Below are 27,196 nucleotides of genomic sequence, written 5' to 3' on the forward strand. Positions count from 1 at the left end.
AAATGAATGCAAGTTTCAAGGTTCACAGAGCGAAGATTACTTTTTCTAGGATATGATGCGGTGGAATTTGATAGAGAAGTACCAACGTTTCGGTGTGAAACCAGTACCGATCTATAAGACTAAATTACTTCACGTTTTATAAGATATTTAATGTTATAGAAATCTGTTCTTGCAAAACTAAACGCACTATAGATGTCTTAGAACATACAACAATTAAAACATTTTCCCTTATTCATAGCAAGAAAAATGTAAGCTTACTGTACTTGTAACCAATTCACATAAAAAGTAGTAGATTTTATTCATGCGTGCATTTTGCATCATGCATAATGTATTTTAGACTGTCATTGTAAACTTCCGTTCGAGTTGCATGTAAATTAGTGTTTATATTCGGTCGAGATGGATACAAATTGAGTTCGTCAGACAGACATTTACTGCTGATTCACAGACACCAGATTCCGCGAAAATTTAGGGATTTGAGTTTATCACAGCAGTAAATATCAATATTCCTTTTTTTTTCTGGAATGTGACGCCTAATAGTCTGGTATAGTTACCAGCGTTTTGGAGAAGTCTTCTGTCTCCATGTATGATTAGTACGTATCCAGTGAGATTTGTTGAGTTTTGGCAATAGTACACGCGAACGACATCCCATCACGTGTTCGTGTCATGTTCCTTGTTCATGTTGTGCATAATAGAGTAATTTAAGTGTCAGTACCATTCTACCCTATTGCTCTTCAGTGTTATGAAATTGGGGATTTCCTTAACCGTCTGCGTCACTTGCTGACTCATGAACACGAGAGACCGTGCACCATAGGGTTTATTAATTGATTAGTAATTTTGTTATGTTCGTTGGTTCTCAGATAGCTTCTTTGATTATTATTTTTTTTAATTCGTTTAGTGGGGGGTGGAGTCCAACTGGGTCCACTCGGCACTGCGGCCACTGATTGCTCTATTGTAGCCTGCCCCGGGTGATTATGATGATGGAGAATTTGGTGGAATGAAGATTGTCAGGGGAAACCAAAGTACTCTAAGAAAACCCGCCCCAGCGCCACTTTGTCCACCACAAATCCCACTTGACCAGACCCGGGATCGAACCCGGGCCGCCGAGGTGGGAAGCCAGCAACTAATAGCTTAGTTAGAATTTTGGTTTGCCTGGTTATTTTTTGTTTGGTTTAGTTAGTTACTATATAAGATTTGGAGTTATACACGGCGGTGAATACGAAGAATGTCATGTGTGAACCGACGTTTCGGAGGAACGTATCGCCTCCATTTGGGGTAGAAAAATCAGCAAGCGAGAAACTAGCTTGAGCAGGTGGCTGCAGACGCAGTAAAAATGGAGACGATACGTTCCTCTGAAACGTCGGTTCACACATTAGCTACACGGCGCCACATCCCAGAAGACGGCATTCTTCATAGTTAGTTCCTAGTTTGCCTGTTCGTTATTTAGCGAGCTTACTTCTGTCTTACTTTAATTTCTGGTTCGTTACTTCTTAATTTGTCTTCGATGGTTTAGTTAGTACGGAGTTTGTTGTTTGGTTAGCTAGTTCTTAGCTTATCTGTTAATTGAATTGGTGAGTGAAGTGTTTTTTCTGTTTAATTATTTCATTGCTGGTTAGTTACTTCTAAGTTTTTTGATAATTTGCTTCTTTAAATTGATTAAACAATAAATACTTTATTTCTTTCATTGATTTTTTTTTTGTTGGTTGATTAGTTAGTTTCATATCTCAAGGGTTCACAGAATTCTCATCGCGACAGCTCAGGTTCAACCCCTGGTGAGTTTATATGGAAATTATTAGAGGCATAGTGGCACGGGCAGGTTTCATGAGTAACTCGGTTTCCCCTCTCATGTCTCATTCCAATGTTACATTCCTTCATCTGTCAGTATTGGCTTTGCGCGAAAGCTTTTCAGAAGCTTCAAGCATGTGGGAATGCACTAGAACTTTCTCTCGCCTGGTTTCACTCTCTTCTGCACGAGAATTCAAATGGGATTGCGTGCTGATGAGGGAAGGGGCGAAGTCATGGCCACAGAGATTAAACGTGGGCATGACCCGCTCTTGTGAGGGGTTTGTGGTCATCTGGTCCTGGGAGCAAGTGTTTTATATGTGGCTAAACACAGTAGTTTTTCTAGCAAGTATTTTGTAGGGTAGGGACTTGAGAACATCAAGCTGCAGAGGATTTTGCAGCATCTCCTTGCTATGCCCCAAACAGCCAGTCAACTTACAAACACCCTGTACACCTCATCCTCCAACCCAAAGCCATGATGTGGTGCGTAACACTTGGGCATCGCATTCGGAAGGCTTCTGGTTCTAATCTAGGATTAAGGACCTGAAATCCAGACTGTGAATTTCCGTAGTTTTACCAGCCCTTCCAGATAAATGCTCAGTTAAAGTTAACATAGAAAGCTCAGTTTTTGAATGTCGTTTAAGGCCTTGACCGCTACGATTCAATTTCCTAAAGAGCAGGATTGATCCGTTTGCTTGGCTTTCGACTGCATTCACATTGGGCCATCCCTGCCTATGTGAAAAACGACCGGAGACTGAAGATGACGGCTCATCTTTATTTATGTTGACCCTTTGAAGCATGAACTTTATCTGAATAATACTCAGAAATTGAGCTCCTCCCTTACAGAAGTCACACTGCGTCTCCATGACAAAGACCACTCAGTGAATTATGTTCAGGGAGACTCGTTTATTGTGAGGCTTATACCAAACATATTATGGCTTGCCGCCGTAAAGCCAGATTGGTTGAGGAGATCAGAATTGATTTCCTAGGCAACGACCAGTGTTCCCGATGCACGCCTTGGAATCCGAACGCTAGCAAACCTAAACAACGAATTGTTCGAGGCAGTTGCATGACAACGGCTGCGATAAACATGTATACTTCACTGGGAATGGAATAATACCAGCAGGACATTGCCTAGGAATCGCTTAAACAACAGATGCGTTTCCCCGAAGATGAAAGAACAACAGGAGGTTCGTTTCATAACAGCGGGCGAAACGAAAGCCTCCTACATTCAGTCCGAGTGCACGTTATAAGAGTCCAGCTTCGACGAGACCAATCAGTTTTTAGCGTAGCTCCGACTAGAGCAGAAGCAAGCTCGCATCCGACAAAGGGATCAAGACACTTCAGCAAGATCAGCGGTGCAAGTAACTGTAATAATGAAGTTGTGAATAATTTTACTTGCAAGGGTAAAGGAGATTGTCAAATAAACGTCTTAGCCAAATCCGAGACCTGCGTGAATTTACTTGTCGCGTTGCATAGGCAACATGAAACAATACATACATTCTTTTTGCAAAATGGAGACTTCCTTAAAATCAGAGCAAGTGGTATATGTAGTTACCACTGTCCTTTAAAGGGTTGAGAAATGCAAGTACATTTACCTGTAGACATCGCACATGCTTCATATACTTCACCATAAGTATATGCATGAACCTGAGATATGTATTCAGTACTTACTTATGGAGCTGAGCCCTTCTTGAGGAGAAGCCAAATCTGCAGCTGCTCAAGAGTTTCCCAGCATTTTATGGAACACGAAGGTTCATTACCGTGTTCATAAAAGCCCTCCACTGGTCCCTACCCTGAGCCAGATCAATCCAATCCATACCACCCCATCCTATCTCTCTAAGATCCATTTTAATATTGTCCACCCACCTACACCTTGGTCTCTTTCCTTCTGGCTTTCCCACCAATATCCTATACACATTCCTCGACTCCCCATTCCTGCTACATGCTCTGCCCACCTCATCCTCCTTGACGTGATCCTTCTAATTATACTTGGAGAAGTGTACAAGTTATGAAGCTCCTCATTATGCACATTTTTCTAACCTCCTGCCGCTTCATTCCCCTTCGGTACAAATATTCTCCTAAACACCCTGTTCTCAAACACCTTCAGTCTATGTTCCTCCCTTAATGTCAGAGACCAAGTTTCACAATCACACAGTAGATTCACATCATCGGCATAGACCAACAGCTGATGTGTCCCGTTTAATTTAAGTCCCACCTGGTTTCCGTGGACCTTCCTAATGGCATATTCTAAGGCAAAGTTGAAAAGGAGTGGCGATAAAGCGTCTCCTTGTCTGAGACCATTCTGGATAGGAACTTTATCAGACAAATATTTACCTATACCGACTTTACTTACGTCACAAAATTAACCGTTACGTGAACTTAAACTGATTTTTTTTATTTCTTACTATACACTACATGTTTTTGCCGTAAGTATTCACCATCAGGTTATGTACACAAGCCACGGATGTGTATGCTCCAAATATTAATTTGTTAAAATGTAAAAACTTTGTCTACCAGATAATATCTGTCGAGGTTCCTTCAGTAAATGACATGTTGATTGTGAATGATGAATTATGAAAGAATTAGGTCATGTTGCTGTGTTCTGCTTTACGTAACTACTGCATATTATTTTCAACTTGCAGGGCCTCCATGAAAATCCTCAGTCACATTGAACGTATGATCTGTGGATTCAGAATCAAACCTTTAACCTCTCACATAATAAGATCATGAATCCAAACATCTTATAATCCAGCAATAATGCTAAATGCAACAAAAAGAAGAGATATGAATTGCCACAGAAAAATGATAAAAGACAATTTTTTTCCAGAAATCTGAAAAGATCCCGTGAGCTGTGCTCTTATAACTGAAGCGAGTTCACTAACCTTCGAAATGCACACGAGGATTACCATTTTCTAAAACTGTTGTAGACAGTATTTATAATTCCTATATTAGTGTACTAGAAAGAGCGAAGTGCGCAAAGAGCACAATTTCATCCACGCGTTTGTTTTTCTCTCACTCCGGAGTTCTCGAGAAAGGAAATTTAACTAAACAGGCACAATACAAGCAGTGCCAAGCTTTTACGAACACCGTAATGAACTTCCGGGTTCTGTAAGAGTGAGTAATTCTTGACCAGTTGAAAGAATATTAGCAGCTCAAGTAGAAATCTGCACCCTCTCTGTAGCCAGATAGGTGTGCCGCTTACGCTTTCACCCTCCTGTCAGTTCGGCTCAACAGAGTAGGCTTTCTACGTGAGGACCGGGGCAGAATCCAGTCTCCGAAACGTCGTTTTGAATAAGAGCATGAAAATAAATAATGTTCAAAAGTCATTTTACTCGCGTTAACATACCATCAGCAAAAAATTTCAGAAATAATTTCGTAATAATTTGCTAATGGGTGGCAGAAAGGAGCTCTTCCTCAGGTTTGTTCTGAAGCACGTGTATTTGTGAACAAGCTTTGTCGTTGATGAAGCTAAATAAATCATCGCAACAGAACTGGCAGACAGATTAACATTTCATGTCAGTTCCTTGACTGAGAACAGGCATCACACCTGGCTTGGAACGCTTGACATAAACAGAGCAGGTTCAGTTGCAGCCTTAGGAACGTCTCGTGATGTAATTACTTACACAGACTCTAGTTTTAATTACTTTATATTTATTAATGTATAATTTTAATTATGAATTCTTAAAGAATACGTATTTAAGACGTATATAAATATATAATATATATATTATAACGTATATAACAAATAAAATTTCGGTTATTCGTTACAAAGTCTACATTGTCTCTTATAAGCAAGAGGCAGTGAGGCCTTCTGAGAGGGGAAGCTTGTGCATCGCTGGCCCAGAGAACATAAAAATATCCTTGGAAATTCTCGTCCAGCAAACAGGTCTCCGAGCTGACGAACGAACCCACAAACTGTCATAAACGACGGAGTTCCAACCACTAAACCGCGAAGTTTGATTTGATTCCATGTCGTTGAATCTACAAGAACGAAAGCTGGAAGAAACATCAAGAGTAAAGGAAAGAGCCAGGACGAAATGAAATGGAAGACATGGTGTCCTTGATATGTTGACAGTCTGAACGGTCTGAACCAACAAGTACAGTTGAATCGTTTTTAAACCCATTAATCAGTCGCCGTAACTCGCCGCCTACTGCCCTTCATACGGCGAGTTTACTCGCATCGTCTATATTCCATTGCATCCGACTGGAAAGACCCGCCCAGCGCAGAGTTGTTTGGCATCATCCAACGAAGAGAAGCGCCGTGTTTCTTCCACCTCAGCAGAGACATCAGTTTTCTTTCTTCACTCCTCACACTGCGTCTTTTCTATATCCTCTGATTAGCGAATCCTATTATATACCCATTACCCGAGTGTCATCTGCACCTCTTCTCATCCAATGCCTAATAATGTCAGAGCCGTTTCCTTTTATTGTCTTTTCCCTCATTCTCACAACCCACCCATTTCCCGCTTTGATGTTTTAATATATTTTCCTCTGTTTTCCCAGTTTGTAACATGTCAAAGGGTAATCCTGCTGGAGCTCTCCTGAACAGCATTTGGACTGTTCCAGAATTTAGACTGTACTGTAAAGCAATGAATGGTGGGCTCACTGATGAATTCGAAAGTATTTAGAAGGAAGTGATCGTGGCCTAATTTAGGCACTATCTTAGCCTTGAGATTCTAAGGAAAACCTTCGTAATCTTCAGCCAGACTAAGCGATATCCCGGTCGAGATTCGAACCGAGCACCGTCCGAATTCAAGTCTGGCACGATGCACTAGAATTTTTGTCGGCCTCTGGTCTGTGAGGGTTACGGCATGTCTCCGCCTGAAACCCTGCCTACAATCTACGCACATGTTTGGACACAAAACGTCCGCGTACCACAAGCGCCGCTGTTTCGTAATCGGGGTGTCCCGAATCAGGATCCCACTTGAAGACTAGATATTGAGAATGATGTTTTTTCTCCCCCCCCCCACCCATAGTCTTTCAAGGCACAAATTTGGTCTTACGTTATATAATCCCGTCATTTGTAGCAGAGTTTTTGAATAGCCTAACGATCAGTGTACAGTCGGAATGATATTTACACATACAGTCCCTTCACTTAAATCAGCGTCGTTAAATAATGCAAGAATTAGTGTACATTAAAAACTAGATTTATGCCATATAATCTATACACCTGAAAGAATGTCGTTAAGTAATATGACGCTCAATATATAGTGGGAATCAGCATTACACAATTTAAATTGTGAAATTGAAATACAGTCCTGAAATAACCTGACGGTCTTCATAAAGTAGGAACATATAATTTCTGCATCTGAATCATCATCATTATATTCTATGACAGTCGATCTACATTGGAAACCAGACTTACACCACATAATAAGCGGCCTCCGTAGTCTAGAGGTAACGTTCCCACCTCATGACTCGTAGTACGCGGGTTCAAATACCCGGCGGAGATCGTCGAATTTTTAAGGGCGGAAAAATTCAGGGAACAAGTCCTCCGGGAGGGACTTTAAGCCGTGGGTCCTGTGTCGTAGCTTTACGGCACGTAAAAGAACCTCATATCTCCTAAGGAGGTCACTGAGCCAAATTACGGACGTTTCCCGCCCAATAGCAGTCTCTAATACCTCTGGTAGATGGGGAAAGCATTATAGATACCTCTCAGCTACTAGAGCCGGTCTCGCTGGCTGGGCGGGACTGATGGTAAGCACCAGTACCGGTAGGATATAGAGACTGGTAGAAATCATAGAGGGAAGCACAGTGGACCAATACAGGTCTCAGTGCATGGGGAAACCCACCCTCTCTAATAACTAATTAACTACACCACATAATCTCTTCACTTGACTCAACGTCATTAAATCACCTGATATTCAATGTACAATTCAGAAAAAGCATACAGAATATAATCTCTGCACCTAAGTCATCATCGTTAAATAAGTTGTGTCTTTAAATAATCTGACGATCCAATTATTGTACTAATTGTATTAATATACCATCGTCACATACTTTTAAATCTGACGATCGATTGACAGTAGGAATCAGTGTAGAGCTAATTAACTTAGCAGTTAAAATGAAGAAGATAAATAATCAGCCATTACTTTGTGACGTATAGCTTTTTAAGATCACACCACAGTCGAAATCATGCAAGTAGAATGCATGGTACATCTTTTTACGTAGTGTGTTCATCATGTGGAGCAGTTATATTTTATGTAATGATGGTCAGAGGTCATATTTTCAAGGCCTTGCTGGACAAATGAGTGAAGCGTCCATTCTGCATGTGACTGCGTGTTGCCGTCGAAATATGCCATCGCCCACAGCCGGCGACAGGGAGTTATTATTTGTGCGACGCAAAAGAAGTCATGCGACATATTTTGCTGCAAGTGACAAGACCTAATCGGCCAGACCAAAATGGCGCACAATGCGTACTAATTTTTCTGCATAGTTATGAAATCGTACTATGTTTCTGCAATTTCCACGGCTGAACTGATTATCACATTCATACCACGGAGAACGGAAGTAAGTAAGCGGCATTTACTTTCACGCTTTAAAATTCCGTCTCAATTTGGAAGGCGTGATTTTGACTTGCTGGATCGACAGAAATGATAATTGTGTCAAAGAGCAGGCAGGTGATGATGCTCTGCCCACGTTGCATATCATTCGGTATAAGAAAAGAAACTTCATAACAAAGACATGTTGATCCCTAGACACAGCCGTTAAAAACCCTAATACATGATGACGAAGATGGTTCATGTATTAATGTATGAATGGTTGAGCGAGTCATTGATGAATGAGTTGTTGAACGAAGTATTTCGGTGAGTAGGCGAATGAGTGAGATACTGAATTATTGTGTCACTGTGTGGGTGACTGAAGTAGCGAATGAAATGTTCAGATTATGGGTTGTTGGGTCAATGAGAAAATTAGTGCATAGGAGAGCGAATAGACCATTGGTTGAGATAATGAGCAACTGAGAGAATCAGTGAATTAGTTAATGAGTGAGTCCTCAGAAATACGTATATTTCCATTTTCCTCTGTTTATTATACTAAACAGAAGTAATGTTATTGTGTTGAACTTTAGTATTTATTGTGTCATGATGCCAGGAGGGGGTGCGGTATAGGGTACCTGTTCGAGGATATATCCCTATTGTAGTCCCTTCCCGTATCAATGTAATATCTTTCTCTTCTATAATCGAACAAAAAAAAAAGTAACATTTATTTACATTAGCAAAAGAGTGACGTAACTGATCTGACTCAAACTGGTAGGATTGCAATTACCTCTCCTTTCAATGAAAGTTATCAAGCCTGGCTGTGACTCTACTTACAAAATACTGAAAAATACGTGGACACCATGTCTCCGCTCGACAATTGTAGAGGTCTGTGGTCAGCCAGCTATCGTCTGTGCCACCTGGGGTTGTCGGCTCCCCCTGGAGGATTGGTCTCCGTTCGATCTTACAACACTTGTGTCTACTAAAGAAGTGACCCTCACTTCCTTTCTGACTAACCCTAAAAATAACAACGGTTTCCCCCAAGGCCCATTGTAACAGAAGTTACAATTGGATAATCATTATCCGTCTCGTTTTCTCTCTGTAAAACTGACCATCTTTGTTCTGTAATTTCATGTCAGTTGGACTTTGCTCTCACCGCCACATGCGTCGCTAAACCTGCTGTACAGGAAGTCAACGTGGCCTAGACTTGCTGACTCGGCTGCTGACAGTCTCTTAGCCTGCATTCTACATTCTGTGGGTTTTGGCTCTCCTCAGACACAGCGTGTATGACAAATAAATTGAAATATTCAGTTAATATATACTAAGTGTCCCTGTCCCTTCTAAGTACACACCAATATACGTGTATGTATATAACAAATAAATGTGAAGGGTCATTTCATAACAATTAACACCTCGGATTTCGTTCCTTCCCGTTTCTTCACGATTATGACTATGAAAAGAAAGATGAATATGAGAGCAAAAATAGTGATAGTTGTAAATAATCACAAAATTGAACAAGTAAATAGTTTTAATTAATTGGGATATGTAATTACAATAACATCTAACAGAGATTTAGGAATACACATCAATACATTCAACGAAATGTGGAGTATAGTTACAATATCCAATAACAAGTCAAGAAATTATACATCAGTGAAGTTCTTTAATGCTATGACGGTGCATGTAATTAGTTGATACGTAATTTAAACTATAATAAAACAGTGTATAAGAATTGAAACTCCAGAAATGGAAGTTCTGATGAGTGTAGCGGGCTTCAGTGAAGGATCAAATAAGAAATACTAAAATTAGGGAGGAACTTAATATTTTTATTCTAAAATCCTATCAAACTGTATATGCTACGTTATAAGAATGAAATTTAGGCGAATTCCAAAGAGATTTTTAACGTTCAATCCAACAAGACGAAGAATTATAGGGCGCCCTAAATTGAGATAGAGGGAGGAACATAATTTTCAAGAGGACGGGACAGTCAATGCCCAGAATTATGTGTGAACACATGTTATACGCAGTCCGGCATGAGTAGCACTACGTTGTTACAATTGGCAGCACTGCAGAGAAGCACAAGTTGTTTTGGAGTAGGTGATACAAGATAGATGGAGAACTGTAATTTGTTATGTACTTTGCGATTTCCAATACTGAGCTTCGCCTGGCAGCAATTGTACCAGCTGCAGAATGGGGGAAAGGACGCAGAGAAGCAAAAACCAGGGCCCATATATTCCTGTAGCATAGAGAATTCTATTAATATAGTTTTCTGTAATGTTAGCACTCCATCGTACGGCAAGATAAACACACGGTACTAGCGTGCTTTATTACGACAGCCACTTCTATGTAGCGTGATCTGAATTAACCTCCGGCTACTGTTCTTTGCTGGAACCATTTACTGCTCTTGGAATAATTACATTTCCTAAAATTGGTTTTACCGTAGAACATTTTCAAATGGACAATTGTGAACAGGTGCTCAAAATTCACGTCATATAATAGAACTTCATGTACTTGTCACTAACCTTCAGTTGCCGATCCACACACAAACCTCAACTTTTAAATCATAAGAGCTTTTAAAATCTGCTTGGATATATGAGCCAAATTTACAAAAGAACTGCATAATATACAGGTCATTTCAGTCAACTCGACATCTTAACCTCTCAGAAACATATTTAATATTACCCTCCCATCAATACATCAGTCTACCGAGTGGTCTTTTCTATCCCATTAAAGATTTCCGACCAAAATTTTGAATACATTTCTCAGCTCCTCCTTGCGCCCTGCTCATTCCCCCTGACACTCCATGTTTTAATCATCATAATAATGTTAAATGTTGTCTTCAAATTATGGAGCTCCTCATTGGCCCTATTACATCCTTTGCCTCTTGTTCAAATAAACTCATTATCACATTGTTTTCGGGTGTGTTCAATATAGTTCTTCCACAACCTGAGAAACTGAGGTTTAGCACAGAAATAGAACTGCAGGCACAATTGCAGATACATGAGGAAATTTATATCAGCGAGAGTATAGAACTTTCAGAATTGAACGGCAGTAAACATTTTCTTTTCCACATCCAAGTACGTGGGTGCTTCAGAAGTAGCTTTGAACTTTGACAGGAAATAAAATTAATTTGTAAAGAAGTATACGTGTATGAGACCTCGGAATGCTAGTGCTAGTCTTTTAGTTTTTACGCGATACTCCTAGTACCACATACCGTCACTGTTAGCGCTCCCTGACAGTCGACGCCGTAATGGAGAAATTTAGAGGTGCAGAGGGATCTCGATTTGTATTTTGGGTAGAAGAAACTGATTCTGCTGCGCCAGTACGGAGCATTACAAAAGTCCTCTCAGTAGACCGTGTGTTTACCTGCAGCAGAAGAATTCTCACTAGAGAAGATGTTGTACAAGTAATACGAAGAAAACGGGTTGGACATATACGAGTGTTGAAACTGTGGAACAGATTGAAAGAGTTTCTCAAGAAAGAATTTGAAGCCGTAAAAATTGTCGATTTTACAAATCATAATGGAAGCAGATTAACAGCAACGTAAATAATTCTGCGTAGAAATATTTCGGCGGATTTAAGATGACGAATGCTTCCTGGAGTCTGTAGTTTTCAGTGATCAGTGGACATTTAATTTAAATGGGAAAGTGGATAGTCACAACTGCAGGATTTGGGGTAGCGAAAATCATGGCGAAAGCTTAGAACTTATTAGGGACAGGCCAACATTGAAATATTTTGTGCCATGAGCACGAAGAATGTGTGTATTCCTTTTTTTTCCCCTCCATCCACGGAGGAAATCGTTATATCATTTACTTCGATATGTTAAGAAGATTTCCCATCCCACAGTTTTACCAAGACTACCAAGATGGAAGCATATTGTCACGATTTTAGAATGACTGTAGACGAGGTAAAGTTTGGTAATCGGATTTATTGAAGATTTTCAGAATGTAAATAACAACAATGTCTTCTGCTTCTGTGCCCACGTTGCTGTTTCAAATTTTTGCCTTGCAAACATGACTATCTGCGAAGCCGTTACTCAGTAACGGCTGTTGCATAGCTACTTCGAGTTTACATGTCACAATATATTTCCAGCAGGACTGATCTCCTTATTTCCATGGACAAGTGCTCCGTTAACTCAACACTTGCTTTCCAAATCTACAGGAAGCCCGAACGGTTTCCATATCATGGCCACAGCGATCCTCAGATGTATTATTTTTTATTGTTAGTTGGGATGGGACTAAGTCCTTGTACTGCGTCCACTTCTGACCTATTGTACCAGCCCCAGATGATAGGTGAGAGTGATTGTGGAGCAATTGGAGGAATGAAGATTGGCAGGGGTAACCGAAGTACTCGGAGAAAACCTGCCCCAGCGCCACTTTGTCCACCACAAATCCCATTTGATCAGACCCAGGATCGAACCCGGGCTGCCGCGGTGGGAAGCCAGCGACTAACCGCTTGAGCTATGGCGCGGGGCATCCTCAGTTGTAACTCCACTTTACAACTTCGTATGCGGATTTCACAAGGATAATGTATACTTTCCACCTTTTGCTACATGATTACAGGCGCATTTTCAGAATTCACGCCAGAGCACCTACGTCTCGTCTTAGAAGCAATTCTTTTCAGGATGGATATTTTTCGTGCTACATCTGAAAGTCACGTCGTAGTGTAACTCTGATACATCAGACAAAATTTGGATGCGTTTGGCTACACTTCTGTATACATATTCGGTCCATGTTTAGCACTTATACTATATATATATATATAGGCTGCACCCTTCACCTAAGAGATAGTTCTTAGGATAATCAAATTAAGGAGGGTGAGATGAACGTGGAATGTAGCAGAGAAGTGCACGCTCAGTTTCAATCCTAACACCAGAATGTAAACGATGATTCAGGATACGAAGACATAATTAGGTTCATAATAATAAAATATGCATTTAAAAATAATGAATGAGGATGTGGACTGGATTCATCTGGCTAAGTATAGGGCCCATTGGCGGGCTTTTATGGATGCGGTAATTGAACCTTTGATTTCATAAAAGGTGGGGGATTACTTGACTACTAAGTAACTATCAGCATCTCAAGAAGGAATTTTCACAATAGAACCTGTTAATCATGTCGGCAGGAAAGCTGTACAAATGAAATGCAATTTCCGCCGTACCCGTTTCGACGCCTGTAGCAAGAGTGACGTCAAGTTCGCTGCAGGGGATGCCTTTAACTCAGGTGCGACTTGCAGGACTACGTAATCAAATTTCTGTTTAGAAACTTTCTAATGTTTTAATTACAGTCTGTCGAGTTCAGTGGATTAGAATTACACGTGATAATTTCTCGGAAATCCTGCAGCATTTCGTGTTAAGTATCGGACAGATATTCTCACTCCTGCTGACTTCTCTACATACAGAATGTCTCAGAATAATATTACTACACTGTCACTGTTTTATCTCCAATTTTTTCGATGTTGCAGATCGTATTTTGTCACAAATTTGAACGTCTGAACATTTCTGCCACAACGACAATTTCGTATTTCGGTTTCTATTTCTCATATATGTGTATGAGAAATGACTGTGGCCATTAAAAGACAAAACAGTCTACAATTTACGAGTTTTTAATACCAATGAATACGAAAAAGTTTCTTTTGGAATGCCATCTGTCTGTCTGCATGTGTATTTACATGCATGCATGTACTCATATGTCTGAATCCATTTACTTATGAATGGATGGATGGATGGGTCAGTGTGTTGCTTCTTCACTGGATCAGTAGTTGTGCACCTCGCTAACAGCTGAACGGATAGTCGGATTATATCATATTTGGTGTATAGCTCATTCATCCTGAGCCGACACTTCGTGAATCTCAACATTTTATCCCCCAAAATAGAATCCCTTGAAACGGGCTCCGTAAACAAAATGACTTCCAAGAAAAAGGCTTTAACAAATTTTAATTAATTTCATTGATTTATGGAGATAATATCAATAAATAAAGCTGCGTAGGTGACATCTTCAGGAAAATAACCTTACGAGCATCAGAGATCCAAAGACGAATGATGATATCCCTCAGAAACTGCTTGGCCGACTTGACGCATTTCTTTCTACCGCATTTCGGGGTTTATAGAAGAGATTTTTTTTTAATATTCATTGCGGGACGTCAGAAGACTCAGATCCTTCAGTCATGTACTTAGTAACTAAACAGTTATTAATGGTCCATGATATTTTTTTAACCGTCTACATAATATTCACGGACGACAGTCCAGTCTTTTATATTCCGCGTTCACCAGTGGTCTACCGAACAAAAACAGAACGGCGGAATTTTTTTCCAAGGGAAACTAGCCAAGGTCAGTGCAATGTGAGAAAGTGTTCGCAAAGTCTTTTCGTCTATATTTTTCACGTTTATAATGTTCTGCTACGCTATAACGTGATTTACATAAAAGATGAACCCACAAAGGAATGCGGTGAAACTATTCTGAGATCATTTGTCTAATTCGCAATACCCATCCATTCCTCCGTCAAGCTATATATCTTGAATAAACGTAGCGTTGTGGGATAAGTGCAAATGCAAAAGTTCTTTGTTGTAGGCAGGAAAGTCTATTTTAACGAGGTTGACGCCACTATCTTCTTGCTAAGAAACATTTGTCCCCCCCCCCCATTTAGGCGTTTTCTACATTAGTGTTACACTATAGATATAAAAGCACGACTTCTTGTTCACGCTACTTTTGAACCGGTCCTTGATATAATTATCAATCAGCGTTGTTCTTGAGCGAAGAAATGTATGTCTGCCACTCTGTTTTATGCATCATTGATATCGACAGTCATCATGTAAGAGCGAGAGGCAGAGCTTATAATCTGGAGACTTCGTGTTATTTGTATTATGAACCAGCAACCGACCATGTATATTGCAGACCCAGTGTTTTGCTTGCGAGAAAATTCTGCCTACACCTTTCTGTGCTGTGCGTCTCATACATGAAACAGTGAACCGCAATATATACTGGCTCTAGGTGAAATAATAAGAGCCAGGAAATGACTTCATAAACATTACAAATTGATAATGAGGTTAGGTAATAGCAACCATACACTAAATTCAAAAAGGGTAAAAGCTGATAGTGTGAATATCTGTCCTACATGAGATAATAGAAACCATGAATTGACTTCATAAACAGTAGAAGCTGACAGTGTGAATATCTGTCCTGTGTGAGATAATAAGAAACAAGAACTGACTTCATAAACAATAGAAGCTGACAGTGTGAATATCTGTCCTGTGTCAGATAATAAGGAACAAGAACCGACTTCATAAACAAAACAGAAGCTGACAGTGTGAATATCTGTCCTGTGTCAGATAATAAGAAACAACCGACTTCATAAACAGTAGAAGCCGACAGTGTGAATATTTGTCCTTTGTCAGATAATAAGAAACAACCGACTTCATAAACAGTAGAAGCCGACAGTGTGAATATTTGTCCTTTGTCAGATAATAAGAAACAACCGACTTCATAAACAGTAGAAGCCGACAGTGTAAATATCTGTCCTATTTGAGATAATAACAACCAGGAACTGACTTCATAAATAGTACGAGCTGACAGTGTAATTATCTGTCCTGTGTGAGATAAGAAGGAATAGGAACTGACTACGTGAACGGTACAGGTGTGCATGTCCGTTCTGTATGAGATAACAGATATCAGGAAACAACATTGGGAATATACAGATTTTTCAGCAAGCAATAATGAATTAACTAGTTGCCTGAGAATGGACTCGAATATCAAATCATGTAGCAACTAATAAACAAGTATATAGTATACAACTATATATTTTATTTGTGTAGAGGTAAATTTCGTGATTGTGTATCTAACACATGATGCTCCAATACAAATTTCCAACCAGGAACTAACATCATAAAAAGTACCTTATTGTGAATTAAGAGCCAGATACTGACGCCAAAAGTATTAACAGATTTTGAATGCAAGTGCATATTTTTTTTCTTTGGCACTACAGCCCCAGTGTGCCTAGGCCTACCTCCATTAACTTCTTCGTTCACGCGAGTGCATATACTGTGTGAAATAATAACAACCACAAACTGACTTCATAAAAGTACAAGTTGTTTGTGTCACTGTCTTTCCTAACTGAGGTAATAACAACCGAGTGTTGACTTCACACATAGTACAAGTTGTCAAGGTGAGTAAATGTTCTAGGTGAGATAATGACAGCCATGGACTATGTCTGTTACCAACGCAGTGTTCATATTGCCCCCTGTGTTTATTCTTGACTCGTGTTTCTGTATTGTGGGGGAATTAGAAGAAGAATGAGGAGGAGGAAGAAGAGGATCTTCTTAACTTAATTTCCAAGGCAATAATCGATGCGAATAATTGAGTTCACTTGCGATTTTCATTATACTTATATGGCCTAATCTTCAAATGTCTTCATGTCGTACACATCTCGACATCAATGGAAGTACTCACGCTGAGGCAAACCAAATGTTGCAGTTTGCTACGATGAATAATCATTTGAAGAGAATATGACGAATGGTGAAAGCTTTTATATAAAGAGAACACATACATGCAGTTGCGTGTGGTGTTTGACGTTAGGCGTTCTCAGTGTAGTAACTACGAAAATTATTTCCTTCTGCAATGTGATGCCTTGTAATCTGGTACACTATTGCTACCATTTCGAAAAAAAGTTGCTACTGAACTGGAGCCTTCACATCTCAGAAGGCAAAAGTATTCACTGTTAAACATACTGTGACATGACGCCCAGAAGCCGGAATAGTGAATTCAGAAAAGACTTCCATTGCTAGACAGCGGCCCGGTAATCATGTTTCCGTTACAACAAATAGCAGTGAATATATCGTTGCCTAGGTAGCAAGTGTAAACACGTTCCCCTGCCAACGCATACATAAACAAACAGTTACTACGGATACGAAAAAAAAACAGAACTCCTCAAGGAGGTGCGTTCTGTCTCAACCGCGCAACGAGTATAGAAGACCAAACGAGGAGTGGATTCATTCATTCAGTCAGTAGAGTTCGAGATGATTGGGGATTGAGGATGGACTAGTAAGCAGAAATTGAAGACTTCATTTTATGTGTTATATAATTGCTTGTACTTACGACTTGTGAATATCCAATAAATCGATTCACCAGTCCAAACTCCGTCTACAAGTCATTAATACACATGACAATACTACAATACTATGGCACAGAAGCAACTTTCATACGCAAATCATTGCCTAAAATACAAAATTGTATTTCAAAGTCGACGGCTCTGGAAGTGAGGCCTTTGCATCTGAAGTGACTTGCTGGATAATCATTAACGAGATATTATATAACGATATATAATTCACGCGGCGCTGAATCTTATTTTCCTGTTTTAATTAAATCTTCGAATTTATTGAGCCTTGGAACATGCAATTAAGAACATACAGTGATGACACTCGACGCGGTTTGTGATCGAAAGGATACTTGAACGAACATTTGCTAGTCTCAACATTCCGAGAGTTGAGGTAAAAAAATTGCGAGAGCACAAGAGAGACAGACGTATAGAAATTATCTATCTCCTTCCCCTACTTTCAGCTTGTGTATGCAGCCTCGACTCCCGTAATTACAGTCGTACCGTCCCATAATTAAATTGCGTCTGATTTATTGTGAAGGGGAGAGCGAGAAGTGAAGTTCCATTGCCCACTTGAATACGCGCACATACTTAGCAGAACTCGACTATATGAATGTACAGCTCATCAGAGTGGCACAGGTGAAAAAGTGTTGCGTCTTCAATAACTGTATGAGTCCCCTGTTTGTTCAAATTAATTTCACTCTGCAGTACACACAGTGCATACACATAATGAGAGCAGCAAGCACTTGTCCTTTTACGTCATTTCATTATTTTCTCAACAGACATTCATGTTGGTCTGATAGTCACAGATAAGGTAAAGTTCAGAATTACTGCGTTTTCGGAATTTGTCCATCATCTGGTATTCTATAAACAATGAAAAACATAAGTTTCGGAAACTGGATCTATTTCCGTCCTCATGTGAGGGTGGAGACACCGACTCTGTTGGGTCCCTTAGAAAGAGCTAACCTCAATTATTAGACAGTCCCTGTCAGATTCACTACAGCTATTTAATAACCCGAGACAAGGCTAATTCGGCGAGAGATAACAGGAAAACAAGCAATAAAAATTGCCATAAAGCAAGCTCATTCGTGGAACTAGGATAGAGAGATAGAAATTTATGTTAAAATCCTCACCAACAAAACCAAGTCCAGTGATTGTGGTTAGCACTTTCTAAGGCATCCAACAGAGCAGGTATCTCCGCATCACCTGAGGACGGTAACAGATCCAGTTTCCGAAACGTTGTGTTTTCTAGTGTCTAGCATACCGGACGACGGACAAAGTCCGAGTACTCAGTAATTATGAATGTTATATACCATCGTCAGAAAATTTTTGAACGTAAAAGTGAAGTTGTTCCTATCCTTGAATGCCATGCTGTGACGGCGTATAGGGGACACGAATGTTAAGCTCGACGGTTTCTGGGCTTCGACGTTAGAAAGAGGTGTAAGATCAGCTCCATGCACTGAACAGTTTGTACCTCGGTGCAAGAACTTCCGGTACAAACTGTGCACGAGGTTGCACGACATCGCAGACAGTTTGAACTTGTCAATAAATGGAAAATTTTCTTCCTCTCTCAAGAAACAAACATTGTCCTGAGTGCTAGTTTGTTTCAGAGAGGCCTAATATAGTGTCTGCTACATCAGTTTGATTTTGTTCGCTTAGTTCCATGCAGATATAAACCTGAGTCTGTCCAATACGACTTTTGAATTTGGCAAATATGCGAATGTTCTTGCATTGTAGGAATGTCGAGTGAATAATCCGCTTTCGCTCCTACATGCAAATACTTTCGGTCTTGTAAACCTGTTCAAATATTCGCCTGGTCGTGTAAGCTTTCGTGACTTCACAAGACTCGTACATCTATCAAGGATATGTGAACTAAATGCATAGGTGTGCGGCCCGGTATGGGCAGTGAAGAGAAACGGGTGGCTCTCAGCGTCGCTTATTTGGTCATGAGCTGTGCATGTAACAAAATGGAGGAAAAGCAAGAGAGAAAGATGATGGATGCTGTCCTTGGAAGTTCCGCTAGGTTCAAATTTATGTTGTTTATTATGTAAGTATTAATCATTACAGTCGTCCTGCTGTATTAGCCGTTGTCATTTTAAGCACTAGACGAGTGCATGTGGTGGGTGGGATCAGTTCGGCTCGGCTGCTTATCAGAGTGCCAAACATTCGTCACCCTTACACTCATGTCCACTCGGACGATCAGCAAATACTCATGCAAGTGTCAAACACATTGGCAAATATACACGAATGACGCATGTCAACCGAGAATATAAGTTTGTGTAGGACCGGCTTAAGGGAACAGAGACGAGCATTAGTATCGCTCAATGAAAGGTTATCGTATTTGCGTAATCACCCCACTCACTCACTCATGGAGCTGAGCCCTTCTTAAGAAGGTGCCAATTGTGCAGTTACTCAAGAATTTCCCAGAATTTTATGGAACTCGAAGGTTCATTACCGTGTTCACAAGAGCCCTCCACTAGTCCCTGTCCTGTGCTACATCAATCCAATCCACATCACCCCATCCTATCTCTCTAAGATACAGTTTACTATTGTCCACGCACCTACGTCTTGGTCTTCCCAGTGGTCTCCTTCCTTCCGGCTTTCCCACCTAATAACTTTTATGCATTGCTCCTCTCCTCCATTCGTGCTACATTACTTGTCCATCTTATCCTCTTTGGCTTGATCATTCTAATTATACTTGGAGAAGAGTACAAATTATGAAGCTCCTCACTATGCAATTTTTTCAAACCTCCTGTCACTTCATCCCTCTTCAGTCCAAATATTCTCAACACCCTGTTCTCAAACACCCTCAGTCTATATGTTCCTCCCTTAATATCAAAGACCAAGTTTCACACCCAGACAGAACCACAGGCAAAATTGTAGTTTTGTATATTCTAATGTCTATGTGTTTGGACAGCAGACAAAAGGTTCTGGACTGAATGGTAGCAGTCATTACCCGAGTTCGATCTCCTCTTAATTTTCTCCTCAATCAGGTTTTGATTTGTTATCAGCGTTCCCAAATGTCTGAACTGTTCCACATTTTCGAAGCATCTGTTACGTATCGTTATGTCATGATTTTGCCCTGCATTTTGGTGACGAGACAGCAACATATACTTAGTTTTCTCTGTGTTTACTTCTAGACCAACCTCTTTACTTGTGTCAATTAAAGTTTGTGTGTTTTTCTTTATGGTATGTATCTATATCATCACCCAGCAGATTCACATCATCGGCGCAGACAAACAGCTGATGTGTATGCGTGTTCACATAGCTGTGGATTTGTATAGGATAAGTAGGTAAAGTTAGACGCCTTCTGTCGATACGTTGACTCCTGTGATTAAGCTTAAGAATTGTGTTTAGGAGTACCCCTTTCGAATCTTGGTCGGCATGCTGACTATCGTGACTAAGGTTTCTCATGGTTTCCTGATACGTCTCCAGAGAATAACTTTATGGTGCCTCAAACTATGTAATTTTCTTCAATCCTCTTCGCATTAATCAGAGTTGTCAACTGATTAGTCGCTGTGCAGACTGAGTTATTTGTATGAAGTGTTAGTTAGTTAGTTAGTTATTGGAGAGGGTGGGTTTCCCCATGCACTAAGACCTGTATTGGTCCATTGTTCTTCCCTCTATGATTTCTACCAGTCTCTATATCCTACCGGTACTGGTGCTTACCATCAGTCCCACCCAGCCAGCGAGACCGGCTCTACTAGCTGAGAGGTATCTATAATGCCTCCCCCATCTACCAGAGGTATTAGAGACTGCTGTTTGACGGGAAACGTCCGCAATTTGGCTCAGTGACCTCCTTTGGAGATATGAAGTTCTTAATAAACACTCATGTCCTTAATCTCGGCATTCAGATTTTCCGCTTATTAACCGACGCTTTATCAGCTGAACTGGATGTACAACATCGAATTTGACACGAATGAGGAGTGACGTGAAAAGAGTCTGTCGTGGATTACTTTAACGTACTGACCCAGTATTCGAATCAAGGAACTGAGGGAAACCACAATAAAGCGGACCAATGATAGCTGACATCTGACCGAGAAGTAAAGTCCTGACCTTCTGAAAACGAAGCAGGAGTTTGCGAAGTTCCAGCAACACAGGAAGTTCTGCAGTCTCTAGCCACGTTACGAAGATAATGCTAAATTGAGAAATGGTGTCCAACTCAAAAACTGAATTAGAATTTGCAACTTCTATGTTATTATTATTATTATTATTTTACTGCAGTTAGGTATTCACCGGTGGCAGCAGAACTTACACTGATACAAACAAAGAAAGTCTGTAACATAAAGGGAACAATACAAAACAAAATACATACAATAAGGTACACGTGATTTTTGGAATTTAGAAATGAAATCTAAAGCGAATTGATTGTATTAAATTATATTAATTTGGCTGAATAATAGATCACAAAACATTTCTTTCATTTTCATACAAACATCGCTTGGATACGTTTTGTTGCTACCCTCTTTTTATCATCAGGTCATAAATACTTGCATAGTTCCGACAACGTGATCACTGATATGTGTGGAAATATATTTTCCGTGTTATATTTTAAGAACTTTTAATTTTATTTTAAGTTCAGTATATATTTTTAATATATTGTCACGTGTACGGGGTTTGCATGTCTGAAGATAATGAGTTCTGGATTCCATGTTGGGATTTGTTGGCACTTCTTTACAATTAAAGTCAAATACAACAGCTCACATTCATCAGTCTAAATCACAAAATTATAACTAAGCTAAATATATTGTGAGTTCTGACTCATTAAAAAGGCGGGCAAGTTTTCTCAAGCCGTGGCAGTTTGACTAAGTAAAATGGCGGTCAATTTGTCTCAAGTGTTAGCAGTTCTGACTCTATTCAGGAGGGGTCGAGTTGGAATTTTGGTCGAAACATTGACTCTTTTGTCTGATGATGTTAAATAAACTATAAAATTAATATAAACATTAATTAATCTGCTTTTTTTGCCACAGAGTTTATTTATATGTTCAAATGATTCTTTCTCTAATCAGAATTAACCGATTGACCTTCAATTCAGTCACAGCGTGTTTACTGTGAGTTGGGAACTGATCTTTTAATATATTGTGTTAATGTCTTCATACTTTAGACGGATAAGGCAACATCTTGTCCAAGCCAAGTCAGATGTTTGTCTTGGACAATAGCTCAAGCGGATAGTCGCTGGTTCCCACCGCGGCGGCCCGTGTTCGATCTCGGGTCTTGTCAAGAGGGATTTGTGGTGGACAAAGTGGGGCTGGGGCGGCTTTTCTCCGAGTACTTCAGTTTCCCCTGCCAATCTTCATTCCATCAAATTCTCCATCATAATCACCCGTGTCAGGCTACAATAGACCAATCAGTGGCCGCCGTGCCGAGTGGACCCAGTTGGACTCCACCCCTCACTAAGCGAATTAAGAAAATTTATTAAAGGGATACGGTTGGGTTTTGTAGCGTGGTTATGATTCCCTCGTGCCGTACATGGAGTCTGCTACTGAATATCTTCATCAGAGCAACTGGGTACTGGGAGCTTCACGTTTTGGAATGGAACGAACGTGTCGACTGCTTAGCTTGCATGTGTGTACACATTGTGTCCCGTCGCTAATATAACTTCATTCAACTAAGCAATTTGATACTAAACCCAATTTCACACACTGTATGGTTGTTTAGGGATCGCCGACTCTCTTGGTATCTTTCTCATAATTCCCAACTATTATCAACAAGAGCACGGAATAAGAAATTTCCATATTTCTTCCGTAACATATAAGAAATAAGCTGCCTTGCACTAAATCGGATAAGCTTAACACAAAATTGAGAGTAGTAACTAAGTTACTGGCAGTACTTGTAAAGCTGCTAAAGGTATCTCCGGCATTCCGTGGTACAAGAAAGTGCATTATCGTGTTCTCAAGAGCCTACCACTGGTCCCTATCCTGAGTAACACAAATGTTATCGGCTCCCTTTTGTCTTTTTTAGATATATTGTCACGTGATACATTGTGACTGCACACGGGTCTTGGACTGATGACCGGATTTGTCTCCTTGGTACACTGCGTGACTACACTTTACAGTTTACTATTACACACACTAGTGTCCACAGCCATATCTTCAGCTGCTTCCAACAACGGGCGTTCCCTTCCCCTGGGTTCCCGAACTTGCCCCGGCTTCAGCTAACAGCTTCTAACAGCAACAGCTCACAAAGCCTGAACCCCATCAATTCTCTGACTGCAAATGCTATCTGACCCTGGTTACGAAAGCCCTGCAAAGACCCAGTAAAACATCTCTTCTGTTATTGCTGTGTTCCCTCGTTGCCATGGAAACATGCTCATTTCCTGAGCCTTTACTTAGCAATGGTTGTTGTATAATTGCTTGTTTCCCTGTACTTGCCTATCAGTGGTTCTACATGCCTCAGTATTTTATATCATCCTATCTAATCCTAGGTCTTCCTAATTATCACCTTCCTACCAAAATTTTGTAAGCACTATTTTATACGCGTGCTACACGTCGTTCCCATTTCATCCTCCTGGATTCGATCGTTGTAATATTCGAAGATAAGTATAAATTACGTCAAACTTGTGACACAATTTAATTTTTATCCAACACATTTTTGCATGAAAGATGTGAACGTATGCAATATTTGTTATGCAATTTAAAATAAAGATTTGCAAATAAGAATAGGCTTTTATTAACTAAAAGAACACCATTCTCTCACAATATACTTGCCAAAATTTATAACAACACTAAAAAATAGCAAAGTGAAAAACAGCGTTACTTTGGCCCAAAATTCAATCACAGAACAATGGTAAAGCTATCCCTGTAACAGGCCGTGAAGGCACATGGGTTTGTGAGACGTCAGGGCTCCCACATCTTCTAGACAATCGACTCACAGATGACAGTGAGGTTGTCAGCCTTCCCTGTACACTAATTTATTCAAAATGTTCAAATTCCCATAGTTGTTTATAACCAGGGCCCGGATTTTGATGACGTGTCATCTTTTTCCATGTATCCTATGCGATGCTCTTAAATATATGAATCTCGGATATGAGCTGCTGGTTACAGAAATGTAAATTTTATAGGTATTTTTTTTTTAAATTTTAGGTTAAAGGTCATTTTTTCATTTTGGGGGTAACTTTTTGGAGTTTTAAGGGTATTTCTTGTCATTTTTGGCCATTTTAGGGAATTTTTCTTCATGTGTTTCCTGAAATGTGAATAACATGGAAGCGAGGTGTTCTTTCTTTTCTCCTTTAGGTCATTTTTCTGGATTTTTTCGGTCATCTTTTGAATATTTTCAGGTCATCAAAATCCGGGCCCTGCATATTACATTTTTGGGTCATATTTTACTTCATTTTTCTGGATCTTTCTTCCATTTTATGTCATTTTTTAAATATTTTCAGGTCATCAAAATCGCGGCCCTGTTTATAACTGATAGATGCTTGTACCGATATTCCTATACAATTTCTTGACATAAGCCATTACTTTTGGAGACAAGTTTCCTGAGTAATATACTCACCTTCAACACGTGACACGTTTCTCTTTTGTGTAAACCCAGTAATGATTCTTCGGGTTCCAGAAAAGGCGAGTAAATCATTTATCAGCTAAACCACTGCACGTTTCTCAGGAAAACATCTCCGTGGAGTTAGGTCGTTTATGAGTAGAATGGCGGCTATGTCGGACCCATGCAGACCAAAATAGAAAGTGTCCCACATAACTTGACGTATATCCAGAAAACAAAATTGTATCAAAATCTTCTTGATTGAGAGATTTGGGATTCTCATGGAAATGATTTGAAGATTACTGTATTCTGTGATAGGAGGTCATGTGGTGTGGTAAATAGTTAACGACTTTTCGAAGGAACATGAAGCCTCCATCTTCAATGCATAAGGGAACCAACCCTGATGATGATATGTTCCTCCGAGACTTCATTAATGATCTACAAAACTACACGATATCACGCTCCACGATTCCTAGGAACTTGCTACTTGCATCCGCAGCGTAGAAAATTACATACTCTGAAGATGGAAATAGCATGTACCACCGAAACTTCGGTAACAATTCACATATTAGAGGAGAGTAATCTGTTGAGTGGTTTCCTACAGAAAAGCAGGAGCACACTTAGACACACCACAAGGATCTCTCCGTTGTGTTCTAGTTTTATAAAATAACTCATAAAAACAGGGCGTCTTTCGTACCAATAAGTAATTCATGTGCACAAGATGGTTTATAAAATTTAGGCAGGCCTGCTACACTTTCCATCCCGGAACATGTTCACTGTAATATGTGGAAAAGCAAACAAGTACTTCAAACACAAATTGCAGGTGTTGCCTGCCTCCCTCCCCTCACAAACCAATACCAAGTGGAGGGTGTTCCTATAAAACAAGTTTTCTACCGTTATTTCGAACCCAGTAATACATTGTAGTGGCACCTTTACTGTATTGAGATTTATTGGCAGCGTCAAGAGTCAGAAAGTGCCAGCAGTTTGCTTCGCGGTATCAGGGTTTTTATTGCTAGCATTGCATCAGCCGTGAAGTGTCTCAGACATTACGGTTCATATGAGAGATATACAGGAAGAGGTGCTCATGTCTGAACTCAAAATCCAAACGCAGTGACAAGGGATTTCCAGTAAAAGCATAAATGTAACCTTGTGTTATGAGATGAGAATCATATCGAGAGATCGATACGAATAAGGCACGTAGATCATAGTCGTTCTTCGGAAGCTACCTTTTATGAAAATGTGCGGTTCATTAGCTTCACTATTTCCGTCCAGAACACTAAGTTTACATTTGTAATATAATCGTATGATATACTCGTACTTAATGTATCAGTTGCTAGCGTTGCAAGGTAACGGACCTGTAAACACACGCGATACACGCTCGCAACAATGGAACAACGAGGTTGCGCAACCCGCTTCTAAGCAACGGCTCAGTAAACAGACTTCACGCAAGCGCATTGACGTCACACTGCAAGAGTACTATCACGTGACTTGTTTTCTGTGGTCCATGCGGAGTTTCCAGGGATAACCAAAGCAGTGAGCATTCCAGGCGGAAGAATTTACCAGTGTGGAGGCGGGGTCGAATACCTCCACCGTAACCCTGCAAGTTGTAGGAGGCGACGAAAAAGGAAGTCTCGAATCTGAGACAGCAAAATATGGTCGCGAGTCTCACGGGACTCGGACCCGAAAATAACTTCGTTGGCGAGGTCCAGCAGCAACTATAAACGACAGACCCGTCATCTTGTCAGAGAGAGCTCCCCACATTAACAAACGAGGAGCTGTCTGACAAAAATAGAAATCTGGTCGTAAGCCCCAGATCTGTGTTTTATTCCAAGACAGACTGGCCGACTGACCATCGGTCGTAACATAAGACTCAGACTCAAACCAAAGCAGTGTTTTTTTTCAGCATTTGAGAGTATTTGAGTGTGTTTATGTGTAATACTGGGAGAGTGTGATCCAGTGAGACTGCTATAGTTTCTGTGTTGAAATCCGTTGCTAGGAGACGAGTAGAAGAAACAGAGAACCTAGTGCCTGTGTAGCAGTAAACTGGAAAGTCTGTAAATCAGCAATAGCGTTGTATTGCCTGTATTTAAGTGTGACTAAGAAAGTGTGTGTAACTGTAGTGCTAATGAATCCAATCATCCAAACTAGATCCCATCATTTCGGCACGCTTACCATCCTCCACGTGACAATGTCGAATGCCACAAGACAGGCTTTCTTTGGAGTTTTAGTAGAACCATCATTATTTGTAGAAATTTCTGTCGTATCACTCACAACTAACATGGTGCAAACCACAATTTCTTTTTTCAGAAAAGAGAACAGTAAAATCTCACATAAGACATCCACCAGAGCCAAACGACGTCGCGTTCGCACATGTTA

General features: G+C 40.2%; 1 protein-coding gene across 5 annotated transcripts in view; it reads left to right on the forward strand.

Moving 5' to 3' along the window:
• Positions 1 to 27,196, forward strand: part of LOC111864651 (synaptogenesis protein syg-2) — a 1,101,357-nt gene that overhangs the window by 974,055 nt on the left and 100,106 nt on the right. The window lies entirely within an intron of this gene.

Source organism: Cryptotermes secundus, unplaced genomic scaffold, assembly GCF_002891405.2.
Source record: "Cryptotermes secundus unplaced genomic scaffold, Csec_1.0 scaffold186, whole genome shotgun sequence".
Classification (NCBI taxonomy): Eukaryota; Metazoa; Arthropoda; class Insecta; order Blattodea; family Kalotermitidae; genus Cryptotermes; species Cryptotermes secundus.